This window comes from Liolophura sinensis, chromosome 9 (assembly GCF_032854445.1).
Source record: "Liolophura sinensis isolate JHLJ2023 chromosome 9, CUHK_Ljap_v2, whole genome shotgun sequence".
Taxonomy (NCBI): domain Eukaryota; kingdom Metazoa; phylum Mollusca; class Polyplacophora; order Chitonida; family Chitonidae; genus Liolophura; species Liolophura sinensis.
Window position 1 is genome coordinate 31,336,418 of NC_088303.1, and position 16,776 is coordinate 31,353,193.

The window sequence follows — 16,776 nt, forward strand, 5'->3', positions numbered from 1 at the left end:
TGAAGCTCACTAATCTAAGTTTGCCCTTAACTACCATGACGACATATGTTGTAGAGATATAAAATGCACTTAGCTAAGAGCAACTCAACACTAAGTTTGCTTCATGACCCCTGGCCGCCGTCGTATACGTACAGCGTCATATAAGTAGGCGTCATATAAGTACATTCTTGAGTACGGTGTAAAGCACCAATCAAACAAATAACATGTGACTTCATTCCAGCCTACGACAATTCCGTTGCTTTCTGTATACTCGTAAGACCTTTGCGTGCTTTATTTTGGCAATAATCGGTCGATTTGCGCAGTCTTACGATCGTTGAAGTTTACTCGTGCCGTACATGGAATTCGGCACGTGCTGAGACCGTCAGTAATTTGCTAAAGGTCGATGGTTTACACTGGACACTCCAGTTTCATCCACCCATAAACGCTGCCAATCATGGTTAAAGTGAAAACCCATACATGAAGAACAGTTTCTGTATATACATGTACTTGCATACATCAGCAATATACGGTTTAATGAAATATCAAACTCTGGAAATGTCACACGGAACACATTTGGGTCATATCAACGGGTGAGAACAAAATAATGTTTTAATTAAACGATGTTGACCTATTCCGTACGGGACAGTTGTAGGTTATAGATACCTTTGATGTCAACCTTAACTAGACCCCGTTGGGGTGTATCATCATTTTGACGTTATTCGTGAAATCTGGATATCGCTTGATGATGATGTTTAAAAAAGCTACCAAACCCTCTTTATGGCTACCACATAATTTGCGACAGCCGTGAACACTTTCGCTTTATTTTTCTTTTAGAATTCCTATCCAAGTGAAAATTCCTTCGCGCGAAAGCACGACAGCCTGCTCGAGCTTAATACCCTGGGTTTGCTTTACCCTGACACCAAACGACACTGGAAATAAGAATATGAAGTTTGACCTGCAGTACTGACTTACAGTATTACCTGACTTTTTGCCCTTGCTTCTTAGACGCATACAGGCCCGAATCATATCCTACAATAATTAGTGTGGGAAATCACCGATTTAAAGGATACACGAAACGTTACTATAAAACTTAGAGTATGGTTTAGGAAAATGAAGAAAGATAAGAGGGGAAAAAAATTTCATGTTTTATATTTCTTAATAACTCCTGTATTTCATGCATGTTTTCCGTCAATGGTCGGGGGATATCCTGAAATGACGTCAACAATTAACATAGTGGGAACGCGCGACCAGCTAAGCAGCCCCAATCCGAGCTGGCCCCAAACAATGCTGTTTTGACAGCAATATACATCACAGTTGAAGTCACCACAGCAGGCTACTGAATTTCCGGACTGACTGCTGGGGCCAAAGAGAAACTTTAAAGCCCAAGCGTAAAGCTGAGAAGCTTTCCTGTTCTTTCATATTTTAGGGCAGATCCTAAAATCCACATTAAGAAAAACAACAAAAAAAAAAAAACAAAGCCTTTCATGTATCCTTTATACTACCGCTATGCATTTACCGCAATTTTCAATTTTTGTTTTATCTGAGTATCTTTCTTGTGTTGCCTCGTGGCTGTTACTTGTATTTTGTACAATATATGTGTCCTACCGTTTATCTATATGTTAAAACTTGTGTATGATTTTCTTAATATTCTTATGAAAGAATATAACACCGGTAGTGCACGCAGTGAACATAGCATTGAGTGAAATATAACAATGGTAGAGCACACAATGAACATAGTATTAAGTGAAATATGACATAGGTAGTATACACACTGAACATTGTATTGAGTGAAATATGACAGTGGTAGGCCACACAATGAACATATTATTGAGTGAAATATGACAGAGGTAGTGCACACATTGGTGCTTATCACTGAGATGTTAGAGCAAGGAAACAATACTGGTTGTTCCTGTGTCATTATGATGTGATTGGTTAGGATGTCATGCCTATCCCTTCGGCATGATATTCTTCAGTGGATGCAGCACTGTGGCCTGGTCGCGATCTGCCCCAGGAAGATTAACTACAAGTGTTCACACTTAATGACTCCTCGTCGTCAAATTGCACGACGTAAAAACCAAAGCGTATTAATTTATAGGGCCTACATACATACATACATACGTACGTACATACACACATACCTACATACCTACATACGTACATACATACTTACGTACTTACGTACGTACATACATACTTACGTACTTACGTACTTACGTACATACATACATACATACATACATACATACATACGTACATACATATATACATACATATGTACATACATATATACATACGTACGGCCGCCGTCGTACAATTGAAATATTCTTGAGTACGGCGTAAAACACCAATCAAAAAAATAAATAAACATATTTTCTGAATAATAACAGTTACAACTGTTTCATTTGACATTTTTGTAATTTCTTAAGTTATAAAACACATGTTCCCTTCTGCAGATCAGTGTTAGAGAAAATACAATGAAGCAATGTGATCATCATGAAGATGGTACTTTGGTTCTTTGGTAGTTGCCTGTCATGGATTATCTCCCTTGATACAGAGTAACGCTCCGGAAGTACAGTATGCTGCACAGCTTGGGAGGAGGGTGTTACTTTTGGGAATCAAGATTTCCAGAATATAGGTACCCATGTTTGTTGTTGTATTTAATCAGTTCATGTCCCTATGTTTATCTTTACTGCTAAATGCAACATTAGTCTCTCCCTGGGATGTTGTGACTTATTAAAAATATTCTTTTATATCTGCAACCCTTCACTGTATAGGGGAATGCTATGAAGTGTCCAGTTTTCGTGGATACGTATTAGTCCGCTAGCTTTGCCGTCTCATTTGATGAAATGATGTGATTGTCCAGTTTGGTTCCAATTTTAATTTATAATTTAGAATTATAATTCTGGATTTGCTACTTTCATCATCCTGCAGTCAGAATCCATCTAGATTAGTCCTGGATGACTACACTTTGCAGGGGCTCGCATAGTCATGGATTGCTCACATTCAGCTATAAACTAACCATGGTAATATGTAGGAAAACAGTTGATTACTAAGCTCCCAGTCCAGGTCAGATCAGTTACTCCTTTACAATGCTTACCATCCCAGGGCACATGACTGTTAAAATCCGAGGCATCCTGAACATCGATCATCCTGAACATAAACATCCATCCATATTTCAGCAAGTTCAACTTCTCTGCTCGCTTGGACTTCACAAGGATGGTCACCCATCACATACATTAAACACATTAAATGCGATGACAACACAACACTTAAAGTAATTCTAGACAAGTGACGTCTAATATATTGCTGTTAACATCAGTGCATTTGTTAGTTTCACCTAAGTCTGGCTAGGCCATGGTAATAGGGTGTGTGTAAGTTGCTACTATTAATGTATTTACGTGAACAGTTATAATAAAACCCTGACTGAGAAGACTGTTTGCCAGCAATTACACTGTAGCCGCTGCTGTGGTTTTACTCTCTGTGCTGTACCTCTTTAATTACATTGTAAAGGAGTGACTGGTTAAGCCTGGGAGGTTAGTAGTTGACTGTTTTCAGACATTTTACGATGGTTCCTTTACAGTTGAATGAGAGCAATCCATGACTATGCAAGCCTCTGCGAAGTGTAGTCGTCCAGGGCTACATTCATTTTAAGTTGGACTTAATGCTGTTACCCCTACAATAGTGTGAAATTTCCTACTAAAACTTGCACGGAAAGTTATAACAATGCAGTGCTGTCACGCTAATGACAATATCTGATTCAAATTCACAATCTGACCACTAGTCAGAAATTGCTGTGACATTACCTTTGGCACAGTTTTATTTGGGCAGGGACAGCCCCAAACTAATGTTAGAGCGCAGTCCTTTTAAACACTTGATGTAGTTACTTGCCCTTGTCAAATATATCAAGGCTATCAGTACAGCAGTTCACTGTGAGCATCACCATGGAATGTTGGATCGACCTTGTGCTTGCAATAAATTGATAAAAGGAGCAAAAAGTGTTTGCACACTCAGGGCCAAGGATATGTATTTGATGAGGATAAGTTTTGTCTAAAGCATCGTGACAAACTGCCATGGCAGCTGCATCAGAGTTTTAAATGGAGTGCGCTGTAGAGTTGGTTTGAGGCCATTAATGGCCAAAATTTGGCTAAAATTAATATTAAAGCAATCTCAGACTACCTGAACGCTAGTCCTATACAAATGTCAGAATGACATTTTGTAGTTTGGATTTGACATAAAATTTAAGTCATATCCTCATGTTACATTATTCCTGTTTGAAAACTACATAGCTCTCAACAACAACAGCATGCGCTTATAATTTCACCCAAAACATCACAAATTTGATAATGGCTTGACAGCGGTAAAGCCAAATAGTCAAGGCATCGATCAGACTGTCAGTCAGACTTTCCATCTGTCCTGACAAACTGACGCTGCTTCAAGTCTTTGTTTTGATAAACCTTGGTCACACCCCACGCAGGATGTCTAAAAAATTGCCTAGATGCAGCTGGACGTGGTACCTTTTGTAAATAACCGATTGTCGGCACCGGTCGACATGGACGTCCAGGAAAACATAGATGACAGAATATCCAGTTTAAATTCTGAGCAGGACGAATTCATTAGAGACTTTGTAAGATAAAAACATTGTTTTGAAATTCTGATGTAAGTTGACAATATAAGTTAAGAAACAAACTGACATTTCTCAGCCATAAACTTGTAACGAAACAAGAGAGAAAAACTGATGCTGGAAATGTGTGAATGTCTCTTAAAGGCGGCAGTGCTTGGGCAAGTTGTTTGCTAGTGTGTTTCATGCCAAAGGTAGCAGGCCAAAGGTCAGTGATTTACCCCATGCACCTTGTTTTCTTTCACCTGTAAATCTGACTGCCATTGTAACAGTGAAACTTTGTTGACTATACCTTTAAACAACTATCTGATTGCCGTTGTAGCAGTGAAAATTTGTTGACTATAGCTTAAAGCAACTATCTGACTGCCGTTGTAGCTGTGAAAATTTGTTGACTATAGCTTTAAACAACTATCAAATAATTCTAAAAATATGCACATGTATATGTACAAGTCTTTATGAGACGGTTAAAGGTAAAGCTGGTTGTCATAGTCCTGAGTATGTTGTAAAACACCAATAAAATAAATAAATCGATGCTGAAATTTAGGAGTTCATGTGTGTTAAGTGACAAAACACTGACATCAACGGTTCCTTTATGGTCAGAAAAGGCCACCGTAGAATCCCCAGCTCCAAATGCATTTTACTCATGTGGGTTCAAAAAAATGAAAAAAATAAATAAATTTTTCACATGGACAGTGGTTATATGCCTTTCATTCGACATACACTTTACGCTAGTGTTTTCTTTGCCTTTTAAATCATGTTGTCTTCACTGCCAAATCATAATCACACCTAATGGCATTCCATACTGAAAATTGTCAATTCACAAGCACTCTGATTTTCTTCTTTGCGTAGACAAATTGTCCGTTTTTCACATTCCATTACCATATACTATAAAATAATGTAGAAGATGACATCACTGTTTATTGTTTTTCTGTTTATTTGCATGTCTGTATATTTTCACAATGTCTCACCAGGCCATTAAAGGATACTTTGATCAATGCAATCAAATTGTGATCCAGGCAAAAATAATTTGTAACCCAGACATTGCCAGAAAATAAAAAGGTTGTTATGAAGAAACCATTGCAACCTGTATGTCAAAGAGCAGTAAACAGGACTTGGGTGATTAAATCTGACCATTTTTGAAGATATGAATTATTAGTTGACCTGTACAAAGTACATGCATAACTTATGTCATACCCTGAGCATCTGCATTGGCGTTCAGTAACAGGGAAAGCAATCTTAAAGTACATGTTAGAGGTGGTATCTTAAAAGTACAGCATGTATTGAGCTGAGGTTTTGCATACCGACTAGACAATGGCAGGAGGGGGGGGGTGCTGTGAGGGGGATGTGCGTATTAATTGCCATTAAATTAAAAAATTCATCATATCTCATAATGGAATCAATGTTAAAGTAAATGTTAGGGCTGATGTCTCAAAAAGTACTTTATGTATTGTTTTACATACATACAAAGAACAGTGGAACAATGAGGATGTTTCATCTACATGTATGATTCTCTGTGCGGGTGCATATTAATTACCGTAAATTACCAAATCCACGACTTCAGAACTTTACATGTGTATATTGAGCTGACATTTTCTCATTCATGTTTCTCCTTCAGACAAACTCTATGGTAGCCTTGCTACTCAATCTAAGTTGTGTTCATTCATCAACTGGACAAACCACAGGGTTGCTCTGCAGGTATAAGCTTCAGGACTACAGATATTTTGTGTTTGAGATATTACTTAAGCTCTTCACTGTAGGAGGCAGTCTTTTGCATGTACCTGTTGACATGAGTTGCACAGAGAAACCAAAGAGACACCATGGTGTTTTGTTCTTGTTACATGCAGCACTGGCAATGACCAGGTAAAAAGAACAGGCTGTGGCCTGTACAGCTGTTCTTCACTTCCATGGCCATGTACATGTACTCATGATAACGTCTTTACTCCACACCTGTTTGGACTCACTGTAATCAAGGCCAGGTAGTCTGTTGTTCAGTTATATCTGCAGGTATTTAGCCACTATAACACACCTGGATTGTGGAAACTTGGCACCTGACTTGTACCTGACACACATAAATAGTTATACAGCTAACCGGTTGTCGGCATTGTTTACCAGCTTAACCTCTTGTCAAGCTAGTTTGGAGATTTCTTACAAGGTTTGCAACTTATGTTCATCTGGATTTTTGTGCTTTTTGTGTCACTGTATGGATAATGCCTGAATTGATACTTCTGTGTTTATTCCATTGTAAATATATATTGCATTTTTGTGATTGTGGTATTACATACATCTGGTGTAGTTTTCTTCTAAACACAGGGCATGTAGATGTAGGCCTAGTATGTCTCTTTGGATTAAATAGTCACAACTTATCTGATATTAGCATAAATGATATGTGAATGTAGGGAAGTCTTTTTTACATGTAGATTTCCTGTAATATGGGCTTGTAAAGCACCTGTTTAATTTTTTGATGGTAATTTGATCACATCCCCTGCCAAACCATGTGGAAACCTAATCCTTATCCATGTTTATAGTGTACCAAAGTAAAAGTTTCTCTGAAAATTTTCATGTACAGCTCGCCCATTTCTTGTATGATCATGGTTATTTCAGTTGATGGGACACACTAGGTGTGAAAACCTGCAATGGACGAGGAATTTGTACATGTATATTCCGAACGTATCCCGTTTTAATGGTGCGATTTAATGGTGACAGTAAGCGGTCATGGATGCTTATGGGGTCATTTTCACAATCTAAACGTTCATTGAAGACCACTTATGTTCCTCCATTTTATGGTCTGCTTATCTGTATTTCATGTGATAAGGATCTGCGCTACTTGCGATTTACCAAATCTTAGCTATTTTGATTCATCCCCGGACATTGCACTTTCCTCCACCCATAAAATTGGAGGCCATTGTATAGGTGAAAAATTCTTGGCTTCATGACATACCTTAATTCTTCAGAGTGGCTTCATGACATACCCTAATTTTTCATAGTGGCTTCATGACATACCCTAATTCTTCAGAGTGGCTTCATGACATACCCTAATTCTTCAGAGTGGCTTCATGACATACCCTAATTCTTCAGAGTGGCTTCATGACATACCCTAATTTTTCATAGTGGCTTCATGACATACCCTAATTCTTCAGAGTGGCTTCATGACATACCCTAATTCTTCAGAGTGGCTTCATGACATACCCTAATTCTTCAGAGTGTCTTCATGACATACCCTAATTCTTCAGAGTGGCTTCATGACATACCCTAATTCTTCAGAGTGGCTTCATGACATACCCTAATTCTTCAGAGTGGCTTCATGACATACCCTAATTCTTCAGAGTGGCTTCATGGCGCACCCTAATTCTTTAACCTTTTTAGCTGCCCCTTCAACCAATATTTTGAAATATTCTGAAAGAACTATGAGGTGTTGAGAAATAATTTTCACAGTTCAATGAAGCCAACATCTGTAATGACATAAACAAATCCTTTTTTGCATTCTTTTCATATTAATTGTATGTATAAATTGAGAAGGTTGAAGATTTGCTGTATACATATACATGTAATTCAGGTCTACTGTGAAGCATTGTTAAGTACGACAATAATCCCCAATCACTCACTCTCTCAAATTTACTATTGTTGTATACGTGTAGATATCCTTGACACAGTGTTCTGATTTCCTTGTAGTGTCTCATAGGTGGGGATGTCAAAGTGCCACACTAATGGAGAATCACATGTCATTGATGACGTTAGGGTAAAGCCTGGGGTCAGGATTGGTCGCCAGAGAGCAGACACAGAACCCAGTATGACGGACACAGTCTCTGACGTCACTAGCAGGAGAGCTGTGAAGGGCAGGGCCAGCAAAAACAGGTTAGTTATATAGGATAGATGAAACTCTTGGTTTTTATTTCTTCATTAATATGGAGATTATGATTATTAAAGTACACACCAAATTCTCAGCTTTCTTCTTGAAGCGTGAAAACGTCTTTAACGTTTTTTCCCTGTCCAGAAATTAAGTACACTGCTATGGTGATGTCCAAAACAACTTTGTTGGGCAGAGTGTCCAAATTGTGGGGGCAAAGCTGGTCCTGTCTTCCCAGCATGTTCATCTATGATGTCATTTTTAGATATGTCCTACTGCTGACAGAAAATATGCTTAAAATGGAGGTGTTATTAAGGAATATAAGCTAGGCCTCAAAATGAACTTTTTTCATTTTTTTCTTTGGCTTACCCTTTTTCAGTTTCCTTTAAACCATACTCTTCATTGTTAAGTAGCTATTCATGGCTCCTTTAAACACCTGTCAAATAAATTAGTAGACATAAACTATGCATATTATATGAAATGATGTGTCAAGAGGTCTTAAACTGAAAGTACAGGATACAATTTTAGCTTCATGTATTTTGGAGCTAGAGGAACATTTTGGTGAATGTGCGCCTCAGAAGATGCTTTATGTGACATTTAAACGTTGCCAAATAACTACAATGTTTTATTATTTTTGATATAGAATCTGTTAAATAGACTAAAATCACCATTTTGATATCACAAGAGCAGTTTCATAACATTGTAAGTTATTGATCTCTATATAACAAATGTGTTACCTGGAATTGTTTCTTTTTAAGAAAAAGTTTGAAGTCCCAAGCTGTGTACTGTATGAACGTGCAGTCATCTTGGCTCCATTATCCATGTTTGTTTGAAGTTGACACTTGTCTGTTTTATTTTCAGAAAGACACGATCTCTCTATGGAGTGAGCCCGAACTGTAACTTTGGTCCAAAAGGCATTTTAGAAAGTTGCGAGACTACTGTGTGAGTATCATTATTTTTCATTTGTATACTATTAAGAAAAAATTGAGAATATTCCAGTTTGTGTTGATATTTTACGAAAATACGATTATATAAATGAATAATGCCAAGTGCACACAGACAGCATTTGTTCTCAAGAATAGGGTTTTCGTTATCTAGGCCAGTATCCATCTCTGTTTGCTTCGCCAACAAAAAATGTTGAATTTTGCTTTCTTTCTATGAATTTTGACCATCTATGTTTGCTCTGCCGGAATCATTAAAAACGGCCATTTAACATTGCTTATCAGCAGGTTACCAATATTCCAAATCATTTGAGACCAGGATTTGAAAATCCCCATTCCAGCGACAAATGTTGTTCATGTGCACAGGGTGTTTAGGCATGTTAGGAACAGAGTTAGACTGTTCATGACTTACCTGAATCTAGTGAAAACACACCAATACTGGCATGAATGTGATAGGAGTACATTTCCCCGCATCAAATATATCTATGTTGTCGATTACATGGTTATCTTTTTAAAGATACTGAATATTGGTTGTTGTGGCTTAATCATGCTGAATATCTCCTGTTCATTTTAATAGTATATTTGCATATGAATGATTTGTGTGTATCTAAAAAAAAAAGGTTGATTTGAAGATCATTAGTCATGTTCTGTAACATTGTCAGTGACCTGACTTAATATCAACCATCATGGTTATATGAACTTTGCAAATATTTTGAAATATTCATTGCTAACCTTTAGCATGTCAGTATATATGTATGATAAAATCGTTTTGATCCTCAACTTTTGTATTTAGCTCTTAGCCCTTCTGTGATTAGGCTGATTTGGGTTACGAATATATGAAAAAGACATAGCCTCTAAATACATGTAGATAGTTATTGTATACGTGTAAGTATCTTGGGGTGTTGGAAAGTCTGTGGTTTGGTGTGAGAATTATTTAAAGGCAGAGAAAACACTAAAATAAAGTATTTATCAGATGAAAGACAATTAAACACGGTCCAGGAAAATAGTTCGATTTACTTTTTTGATTCAAAAATGGATTTAAAACATACGATTCTGTGGTGGTCTGTTGGGACCCAAAGGGTGTCATTGGTGTCACAGCAGTATTTTTGGTTTGAAATAGTTCATTTCAAGGTCCATTTGTTAAATGCATTTATAGCTCAAAATGAGGATGCGTTGTGAATCATGAAATATAACAATCTATGTATGTCAAGCTGAAGTAACATAACTGGTCCTAATATGGTCACAAAAGGCCACCGTAGAATCCAAAGTTTTAAATGCATTTTACTGGGTCGAAAAATATTTTGAAAAAAAAATTCAAACAGTTTTCCATGACAGTATTTAATGGTTTTTCATCTGACATCTTCTTCCTGCTAGTGTGTTCTTTGCCCTTAAATAAAGATACTTTAGCCAAGTCAGCTTGTTCAGCTTCCTTCAGGGATACAGGGGAGACTACTCCTACAGCCATTGGTACTGAGATACAGTGGTTTATGTCATGTACAACCTACCAGCCATTTAATGTGAGATAGAATTGAACATTGAGTGTTTATGTTTTTCCATATTTTAATAGCGATGGTATCAGAGTTTTATCAAAAGTTAACATTGCTGTTTACAATTATGTATTCAGGGTTGTCTCAAAAATGAATGTTGTTGCTGTTTACTGTTAATCAGGTTTGTCTCAAAAATGAACATTGTTGCTTTGTACTGTTATGTATTCAGGGTTGTCTCAAGAAAAAAACATTGTTGCTCTGTAGTGCTATGTACTCAGTTATGAGTTTATCAAGTTTATTTCTGATTGGTTAGGCTGTTCCATAAAACCTTACCACTTCAGAACCTGCCTCAGAATTTGTATGCTCTCTTGTAATCATTTACATGAGAACAGTTGTATATCCTCAATCACATGACAACATTTAGGTATCTGTATTCGCAGAACAACAGTTGTATTATTCAATACATCCTCATTCATATGAGAAAATATAGATATATCCTCTCTTACATGAAAACAGTTGTATATCCTCATTCACATGAGAATGGTTGTGTATCTTTATTCAAATCACAATAATGCTCATATCCATGAGAACAGTTGTATATGCTCACAATAGTTGTATATCCTCATTTACATGAGAACAGCTGTATATCCTCATTCACATCACAAGAGTTGTGTATCCTCATTCACATCACAAGAGTTGTTTTTCCTCATTCACAACACATCAATTGTATATCCTCATTTACAACACAAGAGTTATATATCCTCATTCACATCACATCAATTGTATATCCTCATTTACAACACAAGAGTTATATATCCTCATTCACATCACACCAGTTGTGTATCCTCATTCACATCACACCAGTTGTGTATCCTCATTCACATCACAAGAGTTATATATCCTCATTCACATCACAAGAGTTATATATCCTCATTCACATCACAACTGTTGTATAGCCTCATTCACATCACAACCTGCTGATGGTTGTGGGTTCCCCCCCGGGCTCTGCCTGGTTTCCTCTCACCATAACGCTTAACCTGATAAAAATTATAAACACCAAGCTGGATTTTTTTTTACCCAAAAATGATAAAAAAAAATTTTTATTGTTTTCATAAACATATCACTTAATTTAATCGTGGAATCTCATGAATGAAAAAATAGCAAATAATTATGCTAGTGAATAGGCTTGCTCTGAATTACCTCCCTTGTTACAAGACAGCGACTATGACGTAATGCAAGATTAGTTTTGGAGGTGTGAGAAGTGGGACCTTGCCTGTTAAAATGTGCAGTATGTGGGGTATGTCATGACAGTCACAAAGATCTTTAAGGCAACAGTATGCAAATAAAAAAAAACATATCTGCCTTTGGGAGTCACAGAAATGTCAAGATATTTTGGGTGATGACTTGAAGTCCATGTTTTTCAGCTTTTCTATTTAATAAGAGTCATAAAATTATGTCCAAATAGATTAAAAAATACATATCCTGGGTTTATCCTGGACTTTGCAGATAAGTTTATAAAATTAATATCTTATCTTAAAGGTAGATCATCAAGTAGCTTATGCCGCTTTAACTCTGAAACTTTCCACTAGCCATTTTCTGTGGGTAACCCCAGCTTACTCCTAAAAACACACCTTTTAAACGGGAGAGTGACCTCAAGGGAAGCAATTTGGTGTGGGCTTGTTGTTATTAGAATTCCTTCTGACGACCTAAAAGAGTCATATTTTTACAGGATGAGCTGGCTCATGATGACTTTTCTATGTACAAAATATGGTAATATTTCTATCAATCCATGGAATTAGTCAACAACATTGAGGAGGTGGTACGGTTTTTAATCCCATGAGGTGGCGCTGATGTGAAGTAGGACCTCGAGTCATTGTTACATCAACATTTCAGGGACCGGTAGATCCAGGATCAAACCTTGATCGAGTCACACCTAAGACTTTTAAAGAGGAAGTTGTAACTTGGTGTTCAGCATGAAGGGGATAGTGCAACGACTGTTTGACCCGTATCAGTTTAATGGCTCGGGCAGGGCGGCTTACTTGCCTTTGGTAAGTCGTCTCAGTGGAGCAGCTCTAAATAAAAGAGCGGTTGAAATCCGTCCTGCAACAAGGAGGCACATTACACTATACACGGACCCTAAGGATTCCTTCGTCGTCATATGACTGAAAAATTGTTGAGTACGACATTAAACCCCAAGCACGCACTCACTCACTCAACATTTCATTGTAGTGTAACGTCTACACCGCTGCAGTGTATCAGTTTGTATTGTTGCATTTTACTGTGTTTAATGTGACATCACCATGAGCTTTGAAAGAGACATGTGATGTCAATAAAATGACAGGTCCCCATTCTGATTAGCCACAGCTAGGTGTACTGAATCAACCACCTCAAGGTCATCACCATGAGGAGCTGGACATATCAAAACAGTTTCACCCCTGAAAGTAGGGGAACCACAGTATGGGCTTGTTTATCCGTGAAAGGTGTTACGCTTGGCTGGCTCTCCTCCACAACATACCACAGTGATTTGGCACAGACCAGAAGGTGTGACAAGCTTGTTTATAACTGTCATGTACTAGGGTTCATGCACTATCCCATTCGAGGCCCATTTACTAGCTCCTGTTTTGTGGAGCTGCAGCTGTGACTTACTCCAGTTATGTCTAGCTCTGGTTATGTCTAGATTGAATTGCTCTTAGCTTCAGTTGTGTGTGTCTCCAACTGTGCCTAGCTCTTACTTTGTCTTGCTCAGGCCGTGTCTTGTTCTGGCTATGGCTCGCTCTAGTTGAAGTTGTGTCTATTTTTGGTTATGTCAGCATCTACTGTGTCTCGCTCTAGTTGTGCCAAAATCCTGTTGCTCTTAGCTCCAGCTGTGTGTGTCTTCAGCTGTGCCTAGCTCTTACTGTGTCTTGCTCAGGCTGTGTCTTGTTCTAACTGTGCCTAGCTCTGGTCATGTCTAGTTGAAGTTGTGTCTATCTTTGGTTATATCCAGCTTCTGTGTCTAGATCCTGTTGTTCTTAGCTCCAGCTGTGTGTATCTGCAGCTGTGCCTAGCTCTTACTGTGTCTTGTTCTGGCTGTGGCTAGCTCTGGTCATGTCTAGTTGAAGTTGTGTCTATTTTTGGTTATATCCAGCTTCTGTGTCTAGATCCTGTTGTTTCTAGCTCCAGCTGTGTGTGTCTCCAGCTGTGCCTAGCTCTTACTTTGTCTTGCTCATGCTGTGTCTTGTTCTGACTGTGGCTAGCTCTGGTCATGTCTAGTTGAAGTTGAGTCTATCTTTGGTTTTATCCAGCTTCTACTGTGTCTAGATCCTGTTGTTTCTAGCTCCAGCTGTGTGTATCTGCAGCTGTGCCTAGCTCTTACTGTGTCTTGCTCAGGCTGTGTCTTGTTCTGGTTATTGCTACCTCAGGTCATGTCTAGTTGAAGTTGAGCCTATCTTTGGTTTTATCCAGCTTCTACTGTGTCTAGATCCTGTTGTTTCTAGCTCCAGATGTGTGTATCTCCAGCTGTGCCTAGCTTTTATTGTGTCTTGCTCAGGCTATGTCTTGTTCTGACTGTGGCTAGCTCTGGTTATATCCAGCTGTAGCTTTGGTTATGTCCAGCTTCTACTGTGTCAAGTTTCAGTTGGATGCTAGATGCTGTTGTTTTTAGCTCCAACTGTGTGTATATCCAGCTGTGCCTAGCTCTGGCTGTGTCTTGCTCTGGTTGTGTCCAGCTTTAGCTTTGGTTATGTCCAGCTTCAACTGTGTCAAGTTTCCATTGGATGCTAGATGCTGTTGTTTTTAGCTCCAACTGTGTGTATATCCAGCTGTGCCTAGCTCTGGCTGTGTCTTGCTCTGGTTGTGTCCAGCTTTAGCTTTGGTTATGCCCAGCTTCAACTGTGTCAAGTTTCCATTGGATGCTACATGTATATGCTGTTGTTTTTAGCTCCAACTGTGTGTATATCCAGCTGTGCCTAGCTCTGGCTGTGTCTTGGCCTGGCTGTGCCTTGATGTGACCATATCTACCTGAAGTTGTATCTAGCTTTAGTTATGTCTAGCTCATCTTGTGTCTAGCTCTGGCTGTGCGGACCACTCTGGCTGTGAGGGCCACTCTGCCTGTGCGGACCACTCTGGCTGTGCAGGCCACTCTGGCTGTGACAAACTCCATATATGTCTTCATGTTTTAAAACAGTAAGGTGACACCATTTGTATTTTATATTTTACGGGTGAGCCAACACTGAAAATCCAGAACAGGAATAAAAGTGAAAATCCACCTTTTTACTTTGCTGGTCTTGATATTTTTATAATTTGGCAGATTTTTCAAAGCTACATGTATCTGATCATGTAAAAATGGCTTCAATAAGACAGATTGCTGGGACAGTCCACATTTCCCATAAATTAAATGATTTTTCAGTTTTACATTTATTTTTAAATCCTCATTTGACAGTGGAAAAAGATATACTCTGTTGGTAAAACGCCAAAACAAATCGTTGTGGCCTAACTGAAGAGTTGTTGAGTTAAAGAATGACATGCTAAGCCAAAGTTATAGTATTTTAAAAATAATAATTTGACTGACTGAAAGTGTTCATTGACAGTATTATATATAAATAAATGTGGCCATCATTACAGTGCATGACCTTTGATCTCTGCAGTCATGGCAATATTGGTTGGGGTGAGGTTTACAGTTATAATACAGCCATATAAAGGTCATGACCTGTCTGATGAGCCACATGAACATTCTGGTAATTGACCTCTCGATGACCCTTTTTATTTCTTTTTTATTTGTATTTTGCGTGGAATATCACACCTGTCACACTGATGTGTACGTTAACTTCACGGCTACATCATACTGGTTCTTACTGCTGTAATTTTTCAACCTTTTCGCATGTTTGCAAGAGGTTTTTTCGGGCATATTCTGAAGGCATTATTTTGTGTAGACTGATAAAATTACACTTTTTGTGAAGCCCTGAAATTGGCCAATTCATTTCATTTGACCAAGGGTATAATGTTTTGGCGGGTGTAGTAGCGCACATCCTGAAATGGTGAATTTGGCTTATTATGTGACCACCTGGCTGATCCTGCCAGTTCTCATGTCAGGAGGATAGTGTAAGGTGTGTAGGTCACTTATACAGATAGATCTTGCTATCTGCTGTGGGGTCACGGGCCTGGGGACAAAAACATATCTAACACCGATAATAGCACTTGTATCTAGCCTCTGTCACAAGGTCAAACTGATTAGGGATTTGTATTATGTATGACGTGGGACATGTTCTACTATTGCGTGTATATCTCTTCTTGCTTCATTAATCTGTGCATGATACATGTGCATTCATGTAACCTGCCAGCCATAAATTCTCATCCAGCTGGATGTATATTTGAGCCATAAATTCACATATATAGTTCTTGCGACAAGCTATCAGTAACCACCCATGTGGTTATAAAGCAAATATTTGAACCATAAATTCACATGAAGCACTTGATATCCCTAAGCCATAAATACTGATCAAGCTAAATACCCACCAGTCTAAATACTATAATAGAAATATAGACGTGGACCATAAATACCCATTAAGTATGAAACATAAATAAACACCCTGTTGTTAATGCCCCTATTAAAAACCAAAAATATCCACCAAGCTAAATGCTTCATTATGTCAAATGTATTATAAAATACACACCTTTAATGGAAGCAAAAATTCACACCTTCTTCTTGCTCCCAAACCATAAATACCCACCAAGCTAAATACTTCATTAGTGCAAACATATTATAAAAGACACACTTTTAATGGAAGCATAAATACACACCTTGTTCTTGTCCCTTTACCTTAAATACCTACCAAGCTAAATACTTCATTAGTACAAACACCTTTAATGGAAGCATAAATACACACCTTGTTCTTGTCCCTTTACCATAAATACCCACCAAGCTAAATG